Source organism: Synchiropus splendidus, chromosome 1 (assembly GCF_027744825.2).
Source record: "Synchiropus splendidus isolate RoL2022-P1 chromosome 1, RoL_Sspl_1.0, whole genome shotgun sequence".
Lineage (NCBI taxonomy): Eukaryota > Metazoa > Chordata > Actinopteri > Syngnathiformes > Callionymidae > Synchiropus > Synchiropus splendidus.
Genome location: NC_071334.1, coordinates 59,536,957 through 59,542,956, shown reverse-complemented (window position 1 = coordinate 59,542,956; position 6,000 = coordinate 59,536,957). Strand labels below are relative to the sequence as shown.

Sequence of the window (6,000 nt, the reverse complement as noted above, 5' to 3'; positions counted from 1 at the left end):
TTGAAAACAATATTTGGTGTGATTGTAAACAATAGAATTCCTGTTATACATCTCTCGTGGCTGGTAAAAGATGACCTGGCAAGCTAGACTTGGTTTTAAGGTTATGCTCAGGAGGGACCCCTGCACTATCTGTCGCCAGCAATTTGGGGTCTTGATATTAGAGAACACCAACTGACAACATTTTTTAGGAGGGGCAGCTGGCTCTTGCTCGCCCGGCGTCCTTATAAGGGGCAGTAACGCCCCTGTCGAGAGTGGTCTTGGCCCCGCCCTCCACCACAGCACCGCATCCATCCTCGTTCATGCTGCGTGATCCCCATCACAAACCCGGAGCTGACTCTCTCAGTGCCCATGGAGTAGCTGGCGCTGCCCTGCCGCTGTGGAAGACGCCGTCCTTCCTCGCTTTCCTTCCATGGAGTCCACCTATCTCTGGAATATCTCCTCCTTCCACCCTGGTGAGTTGTAGCCGCGGGCGAGTGGGTGAGTGGAAACGTGACTGTGGAGCTATTGTCTGTTCCTGAGGCAAGTTGGCTGCTAAATCACACCACGACGGTCAACTCGTGAGTTTTATCGCGGATCCGTGGCTTCCCTCGAGACAGAAGACAGTGGTCGGATGGTTAGATGCGCTGGTGTTGATGGAGGAACGGCGTGTGTGTTTGGTTCCAAACGGATTCAACGTCAAATCGCGCTGGCCCGATAGACACCTGTCTCTCCATTAGCAACAGTCAACACACATGTCGAATCTTGGCTGTTTCCGCCTCGGGGTTTGTCAAAACACGCGCTTGTTTATTGGACCACTTCAATGATTTTGTGCAATAGCCAGTGGAAATACCACCCGAAATACACATTTGGGCCAGCTCCCCGCCCCCCACCCCCAATCTGAGGCAGACTTCCCCTCCTCACTTAGCCCAGAGACGAGCAGAGCCACGTACGATTGATATTCATAAATCTTGAGAGATGCACCCATTACTGCTTGTGTCATCATCGTGCGTCTCGTCATGCCATGTCTGCGGTGCGTTCACGTACCTGCCCTCCATGAAGAAAACTTAGTCTTGTCATAATCATATAAAAAAAATACCTCACAATAAATAGGTTTGGATTTGAAAACTTAAAGCTGACATTTTTATTACAGTGAAACTGAAGTATCCAAAAATGAAGTGCAGCCATTGACCAGTACATTGTTTGTTTGTGTTTACCAGCTGTGGTTGCAGGAAGTTGGAAGCATTTTTTCTCAGCAGACAGATGGCAGGTGTGTTGGCATCAGGTGAGCCTTCAGTTGGCTGTCAGCAGGGTCTGCTGCTGGACATGTTTGCCACATACGCCCACCTCCAGTGGGCGCTTGTGTGTACGCTGTGTAGGTAAAGAGGAGCAGATCTGATGCCAAAAGTGTTAACACGAAGGCTATAGTGAAGAATTGAGGAGTAAGTGTGGCAATGTTTTAGTGACCCTGCTGCGTTACGCTCAGATGGCAATTCAACATGTACTGTCTGTATGGGTTTATTCTTGTACTGTCAATTCCTTGTGACTAAATGGTTTGTACTTGTTGGCTCAAAACGATGGTGTTTGTTTCCTTCGTTTAAAAACTTGGTCAGTCAAAAGCATCTTATTGTCATTGCAACCTTGATCAGATTTATGTATGAAATGGGCTGAGCAACATAGTATCGCAACACAGTAACGCTGACCCTTTTCTGATTATATTCAGCATGCATGCATTCTGTATGTGCCAGAGACAATTTATCACTGGAGTCAATTTAAGCTCATATTAGTAAATTATGCAGTGGTGATCAATCTAGGGACTAATTGGAGCGGCGGAAAAACATTATCAAGATTTGTTATTAATCAGCTTGTGTTGAAACAGCGGAACAACTGGGAAAGACACGCAGAACTTGGACGTGGACAGGCTGATTAGTGGTTTTAAATGTTATTTTAAAGGAATCATCCAAGTTATTAAATGACTGCTTCACTCAACTGCTGCTCGCCAAGTGAAAGTCTTGCACCAGGAGAAGATGGTGGCAGGTGGGACTAAGATTCACCGAGATTATTTTTTAAAATTGCAGTTTTCTGCTCTCAGATTTGTGAGAAGCGTCACAGAATTTGACAAAATACACCTTCAATTAAGCCTGGGCGAAAAATGTCAAATTTAACCCATGCCATTTTCCCTGTGTCAGTAAATTTGTTAATATCAACGTAATTTTTTGCGCTCTCCGTTCACTGCAGAGCTACAAAGCTTGCCGCTGATGGATGGTTTTATGTCTCTTGAAGGCATCACAAATACGACACAACAGCAACCAATCAAAACATGTTCCGTATATGCAACAAACTTTTATTTTCAGACCCAAATCATACGATACGGTAACTCATTCAAGGACCCACGTAGCTGATGCTAATTGCAGTCAGTCACGCAAAGCTTACCGAGACAGAGCTGCTCAGTATTCTTCCTCTGAGGTTGGTAGATGCTGGCTTAACATCATCAATATGAGCAAGAGTTGTTCTGGGGTGCAGATCTCCGGGGAAATTGTTTGGAAGTTAGATTAATCCAGATCCTAATCGTTTTTCTTGCGCAGCCTGCGTCTGTGGGTAGAGGTCTGTCTTTATGACGACAGCGCGCCATCACTGAAACAATTTATCCCCGCACTTTTACTGCAAGAAGTTCATGCACATTGAGTTTAACTTGAGTTTACTGTCAGGTGAACTTGCATCTTGTTATGGCACATGAACAGCTTTGTGTATGTGTGTATATATGTATATATATATATGTATATATATATATATATATACACAAAGAGTGATTAATACTCTTTATAAATGATAAGCCAATTTGATATTGGGATAGTGTATTAACTGAAACCAAGGTTGAAGGTTGTATTGATCATGTTTTTCCTATTTTCTTTGGAGTGTGTAACTGCAGTCAAATTAGTTGGATATTGGTTATATAAGGCAAGTGGATTACGATTACCTTCCTTTCTTCCTTCTTCTACTGCTTATCCGGGGTCGGGTCGCGGAGGCAGCATTCGGAGCAGGGAAGCCCAAACTCCCCGGTCCGCACAAACCTCCTCCAGCTCCTCCCGGGGGATCCCGAGGCGTTCCCAGGCCAGACCAGAGACATAATCTCCCCAGCGAGTCCTGGGTCTTCCCCGGGGTCTCCTCCCGGTAGGACATGCCCGGAACACCTCCCCAGGAGGCGTCCAGGGGGCATCCGGATCAGATGCCCGAGCCACCTCAACTGGTTCCTCTCGATGTGGAGGAGCAGCGGCTCCACCCCGAGCTCCTCCCGGATGACCGAACTCCTCACCCTATCTCTAAGGGTGCACCCAGCCACCCTGCGGAGGAAACTCATCTCAGCCGCTTGTATCTGCGATCTCATCCTTTCGATCATTACCCAAAGCTCGTGACCATAGGTGAGGGTGGGAACGTAGATCGATTGGTAAATCGAGAGCTTCGTCTTGTGACTCAGCTCCCTCTTCACCACGACGGTCCGATACAGCGACCGCATCACTGCTGCCGCTGCACCGACCCGTCTATCAATCTCACGCTCCCCTTTTCCCTCACTCGAGAACAAGACCCCGAGATACTTAAACTCCACCACTTGGGGCAAGAACTCTCCACCGACCCGGAGAGAGCAAACCACCTTATTCCGGTCGAGAACCATGGCCTCAGACTTGGAGGTGCTGATCCTCATCCTGGCCGCTTCACACTCGGCTGCAAACCGCCCCAGCGCATACTGAAGGTCCCGGTCCGATGAGGCCAACAGAACAACATCGTCCGCAAATAGCAGAGATGAAATTCTGTGGTTCCCGAACCGGATCCCCTCCGACCCCTGGCTACGCCTAGAAATTCTGTCCATAAAAGTGAACAGAACCGGTGACAATGGGCAGCCCTGGCAGAGGCCAACATGCACCGGGAACAGGTCTGATTTACTGCCGGCAATGCGAACCATGCTCCTGCTCCGGTCATACAGGGACCGGACAGCCCCTAGCAGAGGGCCCCGTACCCCATATTCCCGGAACACCCCCCACAGGACATCGCGAGGGACACGGTCGAACGCCTTCTCCAAATCCACAAAGCACATGTGGACTGGTTGGGCAAACTCCCATGAACCCTCGAGCACCCGATGGAGGGTATAAAGCTCGTCCAGTGTTCCACGACCAGGACGAAAACCACACTGTTCCTACTGGATCTGAGGTTCGACTATTGGCCCAAGTCTCCTCTCTAGTACCCTGGAATAGACCTTTCCAGGGAGGCTGAGGAGTGTGATCCCTCTGTAGTTGGAACACACCCTCCGGACCCCCTTCTTAAACAGGGGGACCACCACCCCGGTCTGCCAATCCAGAGGCACTGTCCTCGACTGCCACGCGATGTTGCAGAGACGCGTCAGCCACGACAACCCTACAACATCCAGGGATTTCAGATACTCAGGACGGATCTCGTCCACCCCCGGGGCCCTTCCATGGAGGAGCTTACGAACAACCTCGGTGACTTCGGCCCGGGTGATGAGAGAGTCGTCTGAGTCCTCAGTCCCCGCTTCCTGAATGGAAGACGTGACGGCGCCCCTCCAAGTCTTGCTGTCATTGCCTACGTGGGCGTTGAAGTCTCCCAGTAGAACAATGGAGTCCCCGGTTGGGGCACTGTCAAGTACCCCTCCCAGTGACTCCAAGAAAGCCGGGTAGTCTGCACTGCTGTTCGGCCCGTAAGCCGCCGCCTCTCCCCACGGACAACTCCAGAAAAGTAGAGGGTCCAGCCTTTCTCGAGGAGTTGGGTTCCAGAGCCCAGGCTGTGCGTGGAGGAGAGCGATTACTCAGACATTTTCACCCCAACATTTTGCTGTACATCCCTCCTGCTCTTAAGTAGCTTTGTGTATCTATAACAAGTAAATGACATTTAATAATAATAATAATAATAATAATAATAGAACAGCTAAAACTTAGGACCACTGATTATTTTTATGAGAAATACTTTGTACATATACTGTAGTTGAAATACTCCTGCTAGCTTAAGCTTGACCGCCTTCAAATGCGTGGTTAGCAGGTTGTCGAGTTCAAAGTTGCAAATGAGGTTTGTTGTGCTGAAAGATTTGACTGTGATCCGTCCACAACTTATTTTGGCTCTTGTGATCCTCTGACTGTGTACTACTGTTCCTTTACCCTGACTCATGTGTTTCCTACGTCATTACCCAGGAAGCAGTATGGTGGGGGTTTGAGTGATGAAGTTTGCTTGTGCATCGTGTGTGTTTTGGTTGGCAGCATGTCTGTCTGGTGTTTAATAGGGTCACGTTTCAATTGTAAAACTTGGCTCCTCAGTTGCTACCATGGGTTTGCTGGAGTGTGCAGTGGGAGACTATGGTAGATGAGCACTGTAGATGGTGTCAATGTCAAAAAAGGAATCAGTCAATCACACCAGGATCCCAGCCGGCTGATCAATCCCTATTTTTACCTTAAATAAATCATGGGTTTCTGCTATGTGGAGAAAAAAAATTAATGACAATAAAAACATTTTAATCATGAGAAGAAAATCTCTCTCCAATCTGCAGCTGTCCTCCCTCCGTCCATCTGTCCGGATGCACTACTTTAATTCCACGAGCACTGGATGTGTTCATGTTATTTTTTTTTTGCGGTGTTTATTCAGGGATTTTTCAGTTAAAGACACACCCAAAATCATATACACCTCCATGATGTGTTGTGTGATATCTGCCTATTTTGATGTTTCCACTTTGTTTTACAAAGTCACATGAAAGTCCATTCAAAAAAAAAAAAAAAAAAGCATGGTGCGTCACGATCGTTTACATGGAGTGGAGAAAGAGCATGCCAAGACTTCGCCCTTCACGTTGTGGTTTCTCCATTAGCTCGCTAATTCATTGGCTACAATCTGGTCACAATTTCAGTTTTTTTTTCATCGTAAATATTGAACATGTTTAATTTGAATGACTCTCTGCCTAGTAGATGATTTTGACAAATTCAACACGCCTCCGAACGCTGGATGATATAATAGGATTGTCCTAAAAGAGAT

The 6,000-nt window shown here is 47.5% G+C and overlaps 1 protein-coding gene across 1 annotated transcript in view; it reads left to right on the top strand.

Moving 5' to 3' along the window:
• Positions 1-292: 292 nt before the first annotated feature.
• Positions 293-6,000, top strand: part of plppr1 (phospholipid phosphatase related 1) — a 42,970-nt gene continuing 37,262 nt past the window's right edge. Inside the window, exon 1 of the mRNA XM_053846409.1 lies at positions 293-452. The gene's annotated coding sequence lies outside the window, so the exon portion shown is untranslated. The remainder of the gene's footprint in view (positions 453-6,000) is intronic.